Source organism: Lepidochelys kempii, chromosome 5, assembly GCF_965140265.1.
Source record: "Lepidochelys kempii isolate rLepKem1 chromosome 5, rLepKem1.hap2, whole genome shotgun sequence".
In the NCBI taxonomy this organism is placed as follows: Eukaryota; Metazoa; Chordata; order Testudines; family Cheloniidae; genus Lepidochelys; species Lepidochelys kempii.
Window position 1 is genome coordinate 42,616,742 of NC_133260.1, and position 18,675 is coordinate 42,635,416.

Genomic DNA, 18,675 nt, shown 5'->3' on the forward strand with positions numbered 1-18,675 from the left:
AGTGTCTTGATATTTATAGACCTTTTAAATCCCTAGAATAACTTTTGTTATTATATATATTATATTATAAATTTTCTTACTTTGTATATATAGTTTTATCTTGTCTACATAAAATGTCATGAGGAGCTGTAGGCTAACTATTTTCTTTTAATCTGGGGCTACATTGTTTGGTTTGGGATGGCGAATACCATAAGTAAAACAAAATTTTACACTGAAACTAAAACTGACGATACTAGATGTTGCATGGGAACAACAGCCACAGGGAATTTCCCACACCCATCTATTATTCCAGCTGCATTATTAGATACATTAGGCAATTCACAACAAACATTGCTAAAGAGTAATCTGCACTAAACAAAGGGTATGGTAATCTCATGCATAAGGCAAGTGCCTGAAAGAGTTCATGAAGGAAAAAAAAGGAGGCCATCACTGGGAAATTACCATCTTGTGATAACATTAATTAAGATAAAGATGCATTGCTGGATACTGGGTAGGAACTCTCAGTAGTTCATGTGGGATGAGAAACTTGTGTACAGGTACCACTGTTGTGACACTATGCTGATGAGTCAAGAGGTACTTTGATTCAAAGTCTCTATTTTTGATTTTGGGGGCTGAAGTTTGTCATACTTGATTCTATCCCAAAGGTGAGTTGTTTTGAAGAAAATGACTTATATGAGCATGAGAAAATGATAGTGGTTTTATGGTTTTGAAAAAATATGTAAGACCTCTTCCCCTCTGACGGTTCCAATGCTTTTATTTAAAAGTTTAAAATTTGGCATAGTTGTTCTCAGTTCGGTATGTGTGCTTTATTAAACTGAGAAGGAGGGGATTATCTGAGAAAAATATACGAGCAATAAGTGAGTGAAAGTAGCCTAATGCATTATTGTTCTAATAAGTATACAAGTTTCTATATTTGGATAATTGAACATGATAGAAAAATATTATATATATGAAGATATTCAAATAAACAGTTGAAGGCATAGTCAAACTTATGTGCATTTATTTAAATATGATCATCTGCACTTAATTCTCAGCTACACTACTCTCACCCAAAACCCGTCATTGAACTGAATGTGGTAACTGAATGTGTCTTGAACTGGAGTGGTAATTGATCTAATGATCAGTCTCAGGGGAATGGCAACAGTATATAAAACTTTACACTTCTAGGGGCTTGCCTTCATGTACAGTGCTACAGGGGTGTAGCTGTAACGCTTTAGTGAAGATGCTACTATGCTGATGGAAGAGCTTCTCTCATTGGTGTAGTTAAACCACCTCCACGAGAGGCGTAGTTATGTCCATACCCCTGAGCCACAAGATTTCCCCCCCCACCCCTGAGCAATGTAGTTATACAGACATAGGTCTTAAGTTGTGTAGATATGGCCTAGGTGTAGGCTGTTAGCAACCAGAAATCATTACTATCTGAGGGCTTTTCAGTACCCTACATAAAGTGTTTGGGTTTAGTCCAATTCTTAATAGGCACATATTTATATACAAAAAGAAAAGGAGTCCTTGTGGCACCTTAGAGATTAATAAATTTATTTGAGCATAAGCTTAAGTGAGCTGTAGCTTACGAAAGCTTATGCTCAAATAAATTTGTTAGTCTCTAAGGTGCCACAAGGACTCCTTTTCTTTTTGCGATTACAGACTAACACAGCTGCTACTCTGAAACATATTAATATACAGAATCACAATTCCTACTGGCACATTTGCAGTCCCACTGCAGTGGCGAAGGATTAAATGGGCATGAAAACGTCATCCTTAGAAGTGGTCCCTTCAGAACATGATTAAGGAACATAAAGGGACCAGCATGTGGAAGTCTGCCCTCCTGTTACTAGTTCTCTCTGTCCTGTGGCTCAGCAGAACTTCAGACTCCAGAGTTGTCAATCTGGCATCTTACATAAGCAACAGATTCACTAAAACATTTAAAAACAACTAAGGCTAAAAAATGCAAAAACAGTTACTACTGCATATTGTTGAGATTTAACATGCACAGAAAGAAAAGGAGTACATGTGGCACCTTAGAGACTAACCAATTTATTTGAGCATAAGCTTTCGTGAGCTACAGCTCACTTCATCGGATGCATACTGTGGAAAATACAGAAGATGTTTATATACATACAAACCATGAAAAAATGGGTGTTTACCACTACAAAAGGGAACTATAAGGGAACCAACTATAAGATGGTACTATTATTAGCATTTAACTCCTTTAACAGAACACACAAACATTTGTTTATTATCTTTTGGAAACTCCCCATGTGGCACTGTGCCCTTTTCTCCCTTCTCCCCCATAAAATACTGGATGTAAATTATACATTGGTGTGATAACTAACAAGGTTGTTATGAATGCAAGAGAACAAAAGCCAGGCACAGGACTGACTGTAATATGTGCAATTAATAAATTATGATGATGAGTTGCTTATACCGAAGGAAACAACTGTCATTCCAGAATCCAGATTGAGTTTGTCTAAACAACTAACACCTTCATTAAAAAGAATGAGCCACCGCACCTTTCACTGCATTAACTCTGCCAAAAAGTAGAATAAAATAGTTACACCTTTACCCTAGAAAAAACAGACAGCGAAACCACGTGGCGATTGCTTAATGAGGAAGAAAAAGGGCACCACCAATAAAGAGCTGTTGCTTTCTTATACACGGAACTGTAGCGTGCTAAAGGATACAGCTGCTGTAGCAGTGTGGGTGTAAAGAGAGAAACGGCGAAGTGAACGTTACGCTGACCTATGTCAAGCCTTTTCTCGGCTACTTGATTTCCTTTGCATCCTTCATTCCCCTCCCCCTCCCCTCCCCTCCCCTCCCCCTCCTCTTCGCCCTCGCCTCTCTCGCTTCTACCTTCTCGTTCCGCCGCCGCTGCCGCTTCCCCTCCCCCTCCCCCTCCCCCTCGCCCTCGCCCTCGCGTGTTCCTCGCTCTCTCCCCCCCCACCCACGCTTCGCTCTCCCACTTCCCAGTTTCACGCAACGTAACTTGCTGAGGCCTCGCTCGCGGAGCGCAGTGATTGGCTGGGGATGGCCGCCCCTCTCGCGGCTCTGGCTCTGGATTGGCTGTGTCCCGCCGTCGCCGCTGGCACTCAGCCCCAGACTCGTTGTCTGGCTCGCCCCTCGCGGCCAGAGGGAGGGCGGGTGAGAGAGAGGCGCGTCCGCCCTTCCCTCCCGGCGGCGCTGCAGAGTCTCCCGCTGGTTAGGCGGCGGTGCTGCTGCCGCCTCTTGTATCGCGGGTCCCCGGCGGCGTGGGCGGGAGGTGGCTCGGCTACTCGCGGTTCCCCTGCGGTCGCCCGGGCGTGGGGAGCGGGCAGAGGAAGGGGCAGGTGAGGAAGGAGCTTCTCGTTCTTCGCCTCGCGCCCCTGGCGGCGGTTGAGGGCGCGGGGCGGGCGGGGCTGGGCTGCATGCGGCAGTCGCTATAGGACAATAAAGCGGGCGGGGCGGGGCGGGTTGGGTTCGGCGCGCGGAGCTGGCCTAGTGCGGGGAGAAGGCAGCCTGGGCTGGGCGGCAGGGGGCGGTGGCGGAGCGGGCCGGGCGCGGGGGGCTGCTGGGTGGGCGCTGCCGACTCGCCGTCTGTGGCTGTGCCCGGGGCAGGAAGTGACTCTTCAACTTCAGCGTCTCGGCCGGGGGAATGTGACTCGCCTGGGATCGGCCAGCTGCTGAAACCGGGATCGGGGGTGCCGAGAAGCCGGCGCTGCTTCCCCCCTGCCCCAGCCCTGCCTCCCGGCCGAGAGCGACTGCATCCGCTCGGCCCACGGGAAGAAAACTTGGTTGGATTTAAAATTCTCCTGGGGGTAGAAAGGAGCCCCGCTGGCGTGGGGTGAAAGACAGCCGCGATCAAAGGTAAGCGGTGCAGAGGAGGTTCGGTTAAGAAGCCTTGCGCCGAGGGGAGGGGAAAGGAAAGAGCTGGCGTTTCATTCTCATATCCTGTTTTTGGCCTTTATTTTGCTTGCTGGATTGTGTTGTCTGCCTGAAATAAGCACGAGTCTCCTTTTGTCTCTTCCAATGCTGTTTGTGTGAGTGGGATGGTTATTTCCATGGAGGTTGCAACAAGAATCTGGTGAGATCGAAAGTTTTTAAGCTCCTCAAACACAGAAGTTTCTTTGTTCAGCAGGATGAGGTATTGAAGTGAAACTGCTTGGTTATGCGTTTGTGATTTTTTTTTTTTTAATCGTTCTCTTCAGAAAAAGTTACTAAGTCTGGCAGCTTGTTCCCTTCTCTGTGAATAAGCACTTCGAAAGGGTGCTACTCTTAAGCGTTTTACTTGAAAGAAGTCCAGAGGTTTTGGAGATCACTATATTTACTATTTTTCTTTACTCTTTCTGGGTGTTGGTTCCTTTCCTCTGACCATCTGATATGTGCACCCTTTAAAAAGAAGTACTGGTCTTTTTTTTTTTTTTTTAAATGTTCATTTATTTCTTTGTAAATAAGGTTGCATTACTTTTTTTCTGCTCTTCAAGATGAAGAGTTTGACTATGTATTTAATTGAAGAAGAGTTAGTTTAATTTTTATTTTAATATCTGGGGCAGGATAACCAACACTTCATATAATACCTCTCCTTACAATATAAATTGATTTTTTTTCATATGCAAGAAATATGTCCTAAATTTAGAACCTGTAGAAGATTATCCTGATAACATCTATGTAGAAGAAAGGATGGAAAACAGCGTACTTTAATGTGAGTTACTGTAAGGACTGATTCTAAACATTGATATGATATAACTTTGGTTAAAAAATTGGTAACAAAATTTTAGTATTCATTGCTTTCGATAAGACTTCTCATCAAAATCTGTTTGTAGGGGTAAGAAGATGCACAAGCTCAATTCAATGTGATATCCTTAACAAGATGTTTTCAGTATTGCATAATTGTGACTAGTGCATGTTACTTTGTGTCTTGACTAGCTACATTGAACAAAAAACATATTTAACAAAGTTTCTACATGATGTATCACAACTTGGTTTAAGTTGCTTCAAAGAGGCAATTACCAGATGTTGATTACATTGGGGTTCCAAAACTACCTGTGCTGAGAGAGACACTTCCTCTCCCCCAACCCGCATTTATGTAGAAAATCATTTATAAGTATACCTTTCCAAATAATGTATTAAAGGCCATAGCTTGGGACTGATTTGTGTTCCCCTTGGTAGAAGACAGTCTAAATTATTGTTCTTTTATAACAAATTGGATGGTGGTGTGTTTTCAGTTTTACTGATTGGATATGGTGTCTGATCAGTCTGGTATAGAAATATGGAACTGGCATGTCTGAGAAATGTGTGCATCTGACAGTCAAATAAGTTCACTTGTGTGTGAACTTTTTATACTTACTGTATATGTATCTGTGTATTTTTCAAGGAAGTAAAATATCCAATGATCCAGATCAGATAAATAACAGTAGGCAGTTTTGTGTAGATATGAAACAATTTATTCATCTAGCACAGACTGCTGTAGTAGTAGTAGTAGTAGTCTTTAGTGGAAAAATGACACATTTGTGTTGATACAAAATAGCTTTTTCAAGTGATAATGTACAAGTGATCAGGTTTATAATTTCTAGACTTCACAGGCAACAGAAAAGGTTATTCTTGGGCATCTGAAAGAACTAAACAAAACAGATGACACTGAACTTCATCTTCCTTATATGGTTTATGCTTGGCAGTAACATAATGAAGTCTAAACAGAGTAATCCTTTTACAAAGAATGATCCTTTCCAAAGCAGTGCTTCATTTCCAATAGTGACTAGGTTCTATGGGGGGTGGGGGGATGTAGTAACACATGACAAATTTAGTTGTAAACCACTGTATTCCTAATGGATGCAATTTTTGTTTCTTTTCAGACCTTTTGTTTTTCTGATGATGCACTAGATAATTTTCAGTGCCATGTAGAAGAAAAGATCCTTGTATTTTGGGGCTGCGACTTTTTAAACTACAGTTTTGTCACTGTGGTAGCTACAAGGCCCTTCTTAAATGATGAAAGTGCAGTTCACTGCAACTTACAGCTAGTGGTTATGACACAGAATGGCATTCATTTCATTAACATAGTTTAGTATTAGATAATTTATTCTTTTTTGCAGCCAGCAGTGTTTGAGACTAAAAAATTACATGGTAGTCAAATCTTTAAATTGTCATTTTTGATTAATTCATTTTATAAAATATTAAACCTGCTGGGTGGGTTGTGTGACTGTATATATGCTAACTGGTATTGTTTCTGTGTTTTCAAAAATGTATTTGGTATCATATTGAAATCTTTTAACTTGGTGTGCTACTGCCACTTCCCCCCCACCTCAGTTGAGTTAAATATGTACAAACAAATATTGTCTTATAACATAGCTACTTAAAATTAAAATATCAAAAATATAATTATAGTGGTGTACAAAATCCAGCTGTGGGTAGTAGAATAGCCACAAGAACTTCCCTATTCATGTGTAAACACTTGTTATTTAAGTAGATATGTACAAATACTGTCTAATAGCATATCACATTCAAATAGAGCTGATTTAGGGACTTTTGGGGATGAAGAGCAATTTTCATTCAAGTATTCATAAAATGTGGTGGTGTGCAAACGTAAATGTATGGGTTTTTTTCTTTAATGGCATTCATGCATAGTGTATGGCTTTAAGGTAAATAGCAATATTGAACTCTTCCCATGGGCTCAGAATATATTTATTACTTTTTTAGCAAGTTTGGGGAAGTTTGATATGATTACTTCCACTCAATTTAATGTAAATTGAATTTTTTTCACCTTTACAACTTTAAACCATTATTAGTTTACCTTCTTCTCTTTGAAAGTGAAACACTTCAGAAGAGAAAAGTTCCCTCTACTCAATGTGATGGGCATACTTCTGTTATTTTAGTTTGCTTATTTTATTTTAGTTCTATTATTTTAGTTTCTATTATATTAGTTTAGGTTACTTATGAATCTCTTGTTGCTTTTTGAGAATATTTACATTTATGAGAATATCAAGTGTAGGCTCTTCAGTGAGTTTCCCTTCTGGAATAAACTAATACTTTTGAGGGAAGCTTTGACAGTTATGGGAGGGAAAGCTTTTCTTATTGACCTGAAAGTAGCTCATACCCATGAGAGCATACTACTGTTAGTACAGACAGCTAACGTAGGTGCTTACAGGTGACGTGTTTGATTAAAATATGTTCTGTGTGGAAATTGCTATAAACACAGAGGTTCAGATGGAGTAATGTTGATGTTTTTGCATGGTTAAAACAGTTGAATTGATGTTCAAGTGATGATGATACAGTACTTGTCACAATAGAATGTAAATATTCAAACACAAGCAGAGTGTTCGGTTTATTTATAAAATGTATTCTAAATGATTGTGGGGGTTTTTTTTTGTAGTATTTTTGGGATATCCTTTATCTCTATTTTTTGTGCAATGTTTTTGCTTAGCAGTTACCTACTATTCAGCAATGTAAAATGTTTGTTTTATGATCCTTGATCTTTTCATATAGCTGGTTTTAACACTCTTGGTCTTCATTTAATCTCTTGTATAGTTTTATGTTTCTCTGGAGGTAGTGTAGAGGAATACTATTTCAGCACTGAGTTGGTGTTTGCACTTTGCAGATATAGGATGTGTCCAAGGCTTTGTACAATTGAGAGAAAGAGGTCTAAATGGAACCAAACTTTGTTTTTAACTCTAACAGAACCGTACTTCAGTTATGTTGGAGGACATCAGCATTGGAACGGGTTCTCAAATAAGCAAACTAATTTAATCTAGATCACATTTTCCTATTTATAATGTGGGTGCACAACTAGTTGAGGGACCATGCTGAAACAGTAGTTAGCAATGGTTCTCTGTCAAATAGGGAGGACATATCCTAATGTGGTCCTGCAGGAGTCAGTCCTGGGTCTGATGCTATTCAATGTTTTCATTAATAACTTGGATAATGAAGTGGAGAGTATGTTCATAAATTTGTGGATGACACCAAGTTAGGAGGGGTTGAAAGCACTTTGGATGGCAGGATTAGAATTCAAAACAACCTTGGAAAATTGTTGTCAGATGAAATTCAGTAAAGACAGGTTGAAGATACTGCATTTAGGAAGGAAAAATCAAATCCCCAACTACAAAATGGGGAATAACTGACCAGACAATAGTACAGTAGAAAAGAATATCGTGGTTATAGTGGATCACAAATTGAATATGATCCAACAATATGAAGCAATAACTAAAAAGGCTAGTGGTATTCTGTGGTATATTAACAAGAGTGTTGTCTGGAAGTTGTGGGAAGCAGTAGTCCTGCTCTACTCAGCATTGGTGGGACTTAGTTGCAGTACTGTGGCCAGTTCTGTGTGCCACACTTTTGAGAATTATGTGGACAGACTAGAGGGAGACCAGAAGGAGCAGCAAAAATTAGAAAAGTTTTAGAAAAACTGACCTATGAGGAAGGGTTAAAAAAAACTGGGCATGTTTAGTGTTGAGTAAAGAAAGCTGTTGCGGGACCTGATAAGTCTTCAGGTGCGTTAAAGCTTGTTAGAAAGAGGAGGATGATCAATTGCTCTCTATGCCTACTGAAGGTAGGACTGCTTAATCTGCAGCAAGAGAAATTTTGGTTATGTATCAGGAAAAGCGTTTTGACCGGAAGGGTTGTTAAATACTGGATTTGGCTTCCAAGGGAGGTTGTAAAATCCCCATCAGTGGAGGCTTTGTCTAACCTGCTCTTCAGACACCTGTTGGGGATGGTCTAGGTATACTTGATCCTGCCTCAGTGCAGGGCGCTGGACTAAATGATTTCTTGAGGACTCTTCCAGCTAGGGCTGTCAAGCGATTAAAAAAATTCATGATTAATCGCAGTTTTAATTGCACTGTTAATAATAGAATACCATTTATTTAAATATTTTGGAATGTTTTTCTACATTTTTAAATATATTTATTTCAGTGACAACAGAGAATACAAAGTGTACAGTGCTCACTTTATATTTTTGATTACAAATATTTGCATTGTACAAAAATAAAATAGTATTTTTCAATTAACCTATCTAAGCACTGTAATGGAATCTCTTTATTATGACAGTGCAACTTAAAAATGTAGAATTTTTTTTTTACATAACTAAACTCAAAAATAAAATAATGTAAAACTTTAGAGCTTTCAAGTCTGTCCATTCAGTCCTACAAATCCACTCAGATGTGGTATGGAACATGCTTTCAGATGTCTTTTAAAAAGCAACAGTCTCTGATGGGGAAACTATAGAACCCCAACCACCAAAAGGAAAATCAATTTTCTGTTGGTGGCATCTGACCCATCATCAGCATGGAAGCATGTCCTCTGGAATGGTGGTCGAAGCATGAAGGGGCATATGAATATTTAGCATATCTGGCATGTAAATATCTTGTGATGCGGGTACAAAAGTGCGATAGGAACACCTGTTCTCATTTTCAGGTGATATTGTAAATAAGAATTACAGCATTATCTCCTGTAAATGTGAACAAACTTGTTTGTCTCAGTGGTTGGCTGAACAAGAAGTAGGACTGAGTGGACTTGTAGGCTCTAAAGTTTTACATTGTTTTATTTTTGAGTTATGTAAAAAAAAAATTCTACATTTGTAAGTTGCACTGTCACAATAATCTTGTCTTGTCTTTTGCAAACAGGTTCCCCTTTAAGTATACGCCTACAAAAGCAATTCAGTTTTTGTTGGAGAAAGCTGTTTATTTCTGAATAATCTGTATTTTAAAAAGTTAGAAATCCCATCCATCAATTAAAAGAAAAATAGGGTACAACCCCTGCCCTTGCTTTCCTGTCAAGTTTTATGACACACACTTACATATTCCCCGATGTTGTATGAAAGACTCTTGGGAGCAGGGGAACAGCAATATTGGCTGTACACAGAGTTGTGTCAAATGCACAAAGGAAACATGGGGGGAGGGCAGGAATAAAAATTATTTTCTAATTCCATTCAGCTTTCTTAGGTGCTTCTTGTAATAGTAGAAAGTAAAAGCGACTGTCATACAGCGGGTGCTGAATCTGGGGTGTGGTCCTAAATGGATTTCCTTTCCCCTCCCATGCCAGAAATTCCTCCAGCATAGAATATTCCCCTTGCTGGTATAGAGCCAACATAATGGAGCTATGCCACCACATCTTGTAGTCCCTGTCATAGTCATTTGCCAGGGGTGAGGAAGGATATGTGTCCTATGTGCTTTGGCTATTCTGGAATGCCAGACAGCACCATAGGGAGCTATTGCAGGCAGCACAAGTGGAATTTAACTGCTAGAAACAGCCAGAAAGGAAATATATTAAAAACATCTCTACTGAGCTGTTGAGTGTGCGCACGCGCTCTCTCTCTCTCAGGTCATATTACCTGTTTGAAGCAGACACTCCGGCTATATTTGTCTTTCTGCAGACTGTTAGGTGAACTCTGTTTGTATATTCACGCACGCACGCACTCTGAGTGCTAGGATTTAGTTTTAGTAACTGAAGTGGTTGTAATCTCGCTAACCATTGCAAGTAATTGAAATTAAAAATTCCTTTAATATTATCCTGCACAAATCAGTTATTCATTCGCATTTGAAGAGATCATCACCAGAATTCATGCTTTTGAGGGTCAGCTCTCCAGTGATACTCTAAGCTTTTTTTTTTTTTTTTTTTAAATCCCTACAGACAGCCATAGAGGAATGGCACAAGAGTCAGCCTTTCTGTTGGTCATCATGTGCCTGCCTCTGGAGTCTTCCAATCAGTTCTTTCTTGACTACGGTCAGTGTTGGAGCTTTCTGCAGGAGCTGTCTCTCTCTGATCTCTGCTCTAGCATTGTTTGATATCCTTTACTGTGCCACGCATTCTAGCAAGGGAAAATTTTATTAAAATTGTTGGGTGCTTTGGCTCACCTTTCCAGTAATGTTTTTAGCACCTTAGTGTGTTAGTCCTTTGCCTTTTGGGTGCGTATTTCAGCAGTTACGTAGTTTTGTGGTGCCTTGATGCTTACCCCTAGTGCTCTCGCACCTGCTTGTTGTACTTCTTATTTTCAAGAAGTTATTAGTTTCCTAGCCCCTCAGAAGGAAAGAAGATTGCTCAGTTGCTTCAGGTCATGTCCATACAGCAAAACAACATCTGTAACAGACTAACACACATTGCATCATTTGCTTCAGTGTCTGATTTGGCGGCTGCTGTCACTCTGACTATTGAGACAACATGGGGAATGCCTCCAAACTCTCTTTGAGGCACCTCAGGGGGATTCTTATGAAGCTGCTCGGAGTTGCTTATAGGGCTTACCGTTGGAAGAATAGTCAGAGTTGACTAAGAAGGACAGTTGATTGCTTGAACTCTGGATTGGTACAAATCTAGCTTCCCTTGGTAGACCTGGAGGGATTGCCTTACTATCGAAGTATTTTACATTGTTTCCATTTCAGCCAAATGCTTTGACAAGCCTTGGCACTTGATATGGGTGGTACTGAGCTTCAGCTCATCTTGGCATCTGGTCTAGTGCCCATTAAGTCAGTGAAAAGACTCCAATTCCCCCCTGAAGTTAATGGGATCAGGCCTCTGAGATGGAGCCTTGATGGAAGAAGCTAAGATAGGAAGTATCAGGAGAGCCAGCGGATCTTTGCATTGCTGTCAAACCCCACAACTTCAGGAAGTTTCACAAGAAGGTTTATGGAATTCCCCAGGAATTTGTTCTTGTGCAACAAATGAAAATGATTCAGAAGACATAGTGTATGCTCAGTGATTGAGCTAACTTGTTCCTGATACTCTGAGGTTGCTTTGAAGACATCAGTAAACTCTGATGGGGGAGTGCTAGGAACTCTTGTTGCAATTAGAACACTCCTTATGCCAAGTTAAGTGCCTATATTACCAGGAGCAGACTCTCTGCAATTGTTTAGTTTCGGCACTGATGTTTCTTGTCTTACAAGTATTACCAAGGCAGCTATTTGTGCTTCCTGGGGTGCATACTGCTTTCCTACCCCAATCCTTCAATTGTTTAGGCAATTCCAGATATTTGGGGAGGGAAGGCTGGCTGAAGATAAGAATTGTGAGGGTTGCTGCCTGGAACCCAGAGAAGTTCCAGTGTAGAAAAATGTAGAAGTTAGAGTTCTGGTTGTCTTCTGAGACCAGAACTGAGAATCCTTGTGGAGCTTATACCTTCTAAGCCAGGTGGGCAAACTATGGCCCGTGGGCCAGATCCAGCCCATCAGGGTTTTGGATCTGGCCCATGGCATTGCCATCCCCATGGCATTGCGGGGCTAAGGCAGGCTCCCTGTGTGCCCTGGCCCTGTATCTCTCTCCCGGAAGTGGCCAGTGCCACTTCTCTGCAACGCCTGGGGAAGGAAGGGGGCAGACGGCTGCGCGCGCTGCCCTCGGCTGCGCGCGCTGCCCTCGGCCAGGAACGGGGAATCATGGCCAATGGGAGCTTTGGGGGGAGCTACCTGCAGGTGAGGGTAGCACGCAGAGCCCTCTAGGCCCTGTCACCCAGGGGCTGCAGGGACGTGGTGCCAGCCACTTCCAGGAGTGGCGCAGAGCCTGGGCAGGCAGGGAGCCTGCCTTAACCGCGCTGCTGCCACCCCAGAGTTGCTCAAGATAAGCAGCGCCGGGCCAGAGCCTGCACTCCAAACCTCTCCTGTACCCTGCACCCCAACCTGCTGCCCTGAGCCCCCTGCCACACCTCGCACCCCTCCTGCAACCCAACCCAATGCCCAGGCTCTACGTTCATGGTCCTACATGCAATTTCCCCACCGAGATGTGGACCTCGGGCCAAATAGTTTGCCCACCCCTGTTCTAAGCAGTAACTTTCCTCCTTTATGTAGCAAATTGCTGTAAAATAGAAACTACAACTCATTTAAATCACCCAGAAGATGGGAGGGAAGCTTTAACTTGAAACTTAATTTCAGGAAACATTTACATCCAAACTGATGCGATTAAACTAGTGGGAATTATAGGCATAACTTTTTCTTTTGAAAACTTCTATGCAAATTTTGGTTCTGATCCTGCAAGTTCTTATGCATGTAGTTAAAATTACTCATATGCATAAATGTTTGCAGGATCAGGGCCTGTATTTTAACTAATGATAACAATAATACCTAGCTCTTAAAATGCAGCGTTGTTGTATCCATGTTGGTACCAGGATGTTAGAGAGACAAAGTGGACAGAAGTTGGTCCAATAAAAGATACTACCTCATGCACTTCTGTGGCTCTTAATAGTAAGTCAGGGTGGGTTTGGTAGCATACCAATCTAAGGCTTTCATGGAAAAATGCTCAAAGTACAGGATATAGTATGCAGATACAAAATTTGCATTGTCCTCTTTCTCACTGCAGTACACTTAATGGGTCACAAGCAAAGATGTTGATAAGCTGTTGCAAACAGAAGTGAAAGTAACTGCAGTAAACCAATGGTGGTTCAGAATGCTGGCCTGCCATCTAGCATTGGATGCTTATAGGAGGATATACCCAAATGAGTACTTCTGGTCACAACTTTTCTTACAGGACTATACCATAGATACAGGTTGTTAGAACTCAGGGTGTCAAGTCTTGGGTTGTCTTGAATTTTTAATTTTCACACTAAATGTAATACATCTCTGTGACCTGGAGCATCCAGTCATCTTATAATGGGTTATTGCAATGGTGGTTCATCGGCTGGCTATAAGGAGGGTCTTAAGTAAAAGAGAGTGACACTCAGTAGGACTTGCTTTAGACTAGTGTTCACCTCCTTCTCCCCTAAACAACTGTTCCATTTCTTCTTTTTATTGGGTAGAGTATTGAAAACAAACATCTGAAAAAAATTCTGGGTTTTTTGTAAGTCTCCCCTCCTCCTCCAAATCTATTTTACAGGGATGGGGAAAAATAACTTTTTAATATTGCAAAACACCTTGTTCTGTAGGACGTTAATAGGAAGTAATATGTGTAGGATATATGGATACCTTTTTAAGTTTTCTAGTTACAGAATGTTAAAATGTCACTGCTTGAGTGTTTCAATTTTAAAAGGAAAAAAATACAAAAACCCAAGAACCCTGAACTTTGAGTCTGATAGACAAGATCAGAAGTGTAAATACAGGAGAAATAGCTAACAGAATGTTCAGTTATCTCTTTCTCTAGTACATTACCTTTTTGCGTAATTCATTGAACAAAGAGAGGCAGTTTTTGAATGCTTTTTTTGGTTAACTTTCATGGAATCATGCTGTCAGAATTATTTTAAATTAGAAAGTCCTGCTTTTTCTCAGGATTGTTCTTAACACAGACTTTTTCAGTTCATAAGCATATAGTATCAAACTATTCTGAAACAACAGAACATTTAAAAACAACAGCAATAAAAAAGGAACGATTAGAAAAGCCAAATAGCTCTAGGAACTGCAGAGATGCTAACTATTCTAATCCTTCCCTCTCTCAATCTGTCCCAAAAGAGTTGAGCTGCAACCATTCCCAGCAACCAGAATTATGGTCCCAGCTTTGTCCTGAACTAAAACACATTGGCATAGGACCACTGAGCCAGTACCACCTTATTCCTGTCTGTCTCTATTACCCTACCATTTGTGTGTACCTTGTTGCATTCCCCTACTACTTCTGAGGAAAATAACATTTGTGCTACTGCATTTGTTTTCCTTAGCAGTGTGAAACTGCTGAGACTCATGCAATTCATACTGCTTCTGTGGGAGATATGTGGTGAAATAGGAATATTGTTCTGTAGGATTTTTCCTGCTTTAATCTTAAACAGGAGAGAGAAATCCTCTATTTCTCTCTGACCTTACATTTAAGGAATAATAATGAGGATTGGTGGTATTGCAGTAGCAGGCAGTGGCATCCTAAGTGAAGGATTATGCCCCCATTGCTGGAGAAAGTGGAAGGCAGTAGTGAGATGATTGCGAGTTCGTTAAACACTCTTCTGCCTCCCTCCCCATTCACTTCAATAGTGAAACGTGAAAAACTTTGGCTAAGTATCAGACAAAAACTACCAAGTAAATTCCTTGGGGTTGATCAGTTTTTGCTCTCACTAGTGAACACCTATTTAAACACTGGCTTCAGTTGGACTCCTCACACAAGTAGATATTTACCAATGTGATTCAACAGTGCTGAGATTGGACCCCTTATATGAAATGTTTAACCCTGTAAGAACCTGTAGATATGACTGACTTCCTTTGCAGAGGATTTTCAATGAAAATAATTTTTAAAATAGAAATTTTGTGAAACAGAGCATACCATAAATTGGTGTCGTTTACTGCTTGATTCTGAGTCTGCAAATCTCTCTGCTCCTCTCCCCTTCCCCTATTCCCCTGTTTGTTCTCTCCAGTTGTTTGCTGTTATGGTACCTTACCCCTTTTCTAGACCATTGCTTGTTCAGCAGTCTGAGAGAAGTTGTGGAGCAGACTTAAAATTAATTAGACATCTCCTGCCTAGAGACTATGAAAGTTGAAGCCCCAAAATTACATCCTGAATGGAATCCCAGCACTCTTCCCCTCTTTTTGGTGAGTGGGAGTTAGGCTTCTTACTGGAGTATTTTTGTATTTGCTTTTGGGTAGTAGATATCTAGCTAAATAACACAAGCCCTGCACAGAATAGAATAAAAGTAATTGTAGTTGGAGTACTATAGAAATAGAATTGAAACAAAGATTAATTTTAGATTTCTGACAAAGAATGGTAGTGGAGATAGATATCTGAAACTTAGGTAACATTAAATATCTAAACCCCTGTACAGACATGTCAATGTGTCTTTCACTTCCAGTAATGAGCAGGTGAGGGCAGAACTGAAGGCTGCTGCAAATTCTTTTTCCTGTAATTTGTTCTCTCCCTCAACTTCACTACTTACACGCAAAAAGGAGGGGTAGACAGACGTGTGATCATGGTTGCACAGGCATCTAGGAAACTGATTCTCAGTTTCAGATCATCTCACCTAATGAATAACATGTTTTGGTATTGTAGAAAAACTAAACATACCAATATTATTTAAATTCTGCTGCTTGTGACTGACAACATTAAGATCAAAACTTTTAAAAATGTTTTTTTTATTAAGATTCAAAATCCCTGTTTAGGCTCCTAAACAAATGGTGGACTGACTTTAAAAAGTACTGAGTATACTGTAATGACCATTGACTTGCAGGCACACAGTAGCCCACCCTTATTGTAGGTGCCTTTTAAAAAAAAAACAAAAAAAACCCCCAAGAAACTGAAAACTTAAGTGGACTAAAAATATCTATCTCTGAATATTAAATATTTATTGGTGGAAACCAGGGATATGGAAGCCGATATTAATGTAGAAATTGGGAAGATGAACTGGCCCATGACTTTTTCAGAAGTCAGTGGCGTTTCCCTTGAACTAGGACTAAAATACAGTAAACAAATATTTATTAAATAAACATTTAAAGGGACTTGTTATAGTTTTCTTCACAAAGGAAGTTTTTTTATTACCATGCAGTTTTTCTGTCGTAGCCAGCATGTCTGCTTAATGGTTGATTTCCATAAGTAGTGGTATCTTTTTCTGCTCTGTATAAAGAGAAAAATATTAGGCCTCTGGAAACCAACATCTAATAATTTTGTTACAAATATATTCTGAGAACCAAATTATTCTAACACCAAAACTGCCTATTGCAGCAGAAAACATGACTTCTATAGCTCTTCATATTGCTTCCTGACCTGAAGAGTGCAAAACAAACTGAAGAAAAAATAACTTTGCACAACTGTATCAGATATAACTAACAAGAATGACTTTTTTATGTTCTACCACACTTCTAACCTCCCTTCCTCCAGAAGTGAGAGAGACCATAAGTAGATAAACATTAAGCAGATTTAGTGAGAGTAAAGCTAAGTGAACATGGGGAAAGCAAATACTGGAACACATGGTGACTCACTATATGGCTATCCAAGCAAATGTATGGGAAGAGGCCACATTGGAACCAGTCTTCAAAGCAAACAGACTAATCCTCCATAAACTGCTATAAAAAGCTAGTCATATGGACCAGGAGGTATGTATCAATTAATGTAGAGGAAGCTAGGAAATAAATTAGAACAGGACATATGCTTTATCTCTAAGTTGTAGTTGCTGGCATTTTTGTCAAAGATTAACCTTTCTTTTGGTTTCCCAAAAATATTATTGAATTGGTATGTGAAATAATCATCAAATTAGATGCATAAAATCTTTTATTGATACACACATTATATGAAAAGAAAAGGAGGACTTGTGGCACCTTAGAGACTAACAAATTTATTTGAGCGTAAGCTTTCGTGAGCTACAGCTCACTTCATCGGACGAGCTGTAACACAAAAGCTTACGCTCAAATAAATTTGTTAGCCTCTAAGGTGCCACAAGTCCTCCTTTTCTTTTTGCGGATACAGACTAACATGGTTGCTACGCTGAAACATATTCTATAATGTACATAGATTTCTTACAACTTGCTTCCTACATACTGTGTGTGTACGTGTACGCGCACACACACACACTATAATATATATAATATCTCACTGAGATTCTCCAAGTGCTTTCCTTAGCACCTGACTCTAGAGCTTCTCTCCTTAGTATTTAATAATCGAGCATCATATATGAAGCTGTAAGAATGCTGAAATGTATTTCAGTTTCCATTGTAAGATGGATCTTCTCATTTCTAGTTTTACATTTTTGTACTGAGCTCACATAAAATTAACAGAAAAGGTACTCCGTGTGAATAACAAATTCTTTCCTTATAGTTCTTTGATAAGGAAGAACTTGCGGTTAAGAAGGAATGTTGAAAATTACAATAGTAAAAGATAGAATGACAGATCTCTGCTATGCAAAGCTGAGACAAACAAGTTGAAACTATATTACCTAGGATAAATGGGTCTGCTGTCATGGGGGTATAAGGTAGAATTACATACTGTAGGTTGCAGTGATAATATCCTCTAGTCTAGGTCCAAGGACAGTATCATGGTGAAAATCCTAGTCATATGTGTTCTTTCCCTTATCTCTAGGATTCCTTTTAGTGTGTTGTGCTGCATCTTGCTTGGGGGGGTTCATTTTTTTTTAGTATTGGCATCTGGGTGGTAGATGTTTGATTAAATTTGAATTCCTAGCATTCCTTCTCTCACCCTGGCTGCTGAAAGGAAAAGGAGCTTTTCTCCCCCTTCCTTATCCCTCCACACCTTGACCTTCTGGATCATTTTAGGGGATGGTGTCTGCTAGTCTACACTTCCTCTTGGCTAAGCCCAATTTGTGTATCTGGTGCTCTTTTTTCTCCAGATTCCATGAAGTGGCTCTTATGGGAGCCCATTTAATTAATTTCTGGGTTCAGAGTTTGCTGTTTTCCACCATACTATTAACCAGATTGTTTCTCCTTCTTGATTCTGTGTTAAAGATGCAATGTGTCTTAAAGATGTTTTGGGCAATGGGTCCACTACCCACAACTCCATTCATTTGATTTGACTTACTGAATCTTTTTCACTATACTAGTTTTAGCTAGAAATTCTTGGACTTTTTTTAAACCTGTAATCCAGTATCTTTCCATTCCCAGGTATCCTCCAGATGGAGTAGTCAATACTTTGTCCTCGTTGTCTTTGAGGTTCATGTGAATCTGGGGGAGATGCAGGGAAATGCTTGCTTGTGGCTTTTTGTTTGTCTATTCTAACTGTCACTCCAAATGATGTGGCAGGAATTAGTAATTGCAGAGATTAATATGACTTTCATGGGAAGATGTGACAGGGGCCAGAGCAAAAACTCTGACAGGCAGCATCTTTGTAGTTTTTGTAGTACTTGCAGCTACTCTTAGTTAACTTAAACTTATTGGAGTTGAGGTT

The 18,675-nt window shown here is 40.1% G+C and overlaps 1 protein-coding gene across 9 annotated transcripts in view; it reads left to right on the forward strand.

Annotated features, from left to right (window-relative positions):
- Positions 1-3,099: 3,099 nt before the first annotated feature.
- ERBIN (erbb2 interacting protein) overlaps positions 3,100-18,675 on the forward strand; it is a 224,729-nt gene continuing 209,153 nt past the window's right edge. For 6 of the 9 annotated variants that reach the window (XR_012158901.1, XR_012158902.1, XM_073344085.1 and 3 more), the window contains exon 1: positions 3,518-3,840. The gene's annotated coding sequence lies outside the window, so the exon portion shown is untranslated. Of the gene's footprint in view, positions 3,324-3,517; positions 3,841-10,593; positions 10,687-18,675 lie in introns of those variants that run through there. The other 3 variants (XM_073344084.1, XM_073344087.1, XM_073344086.1) reach the window with 3 other exon arrangements.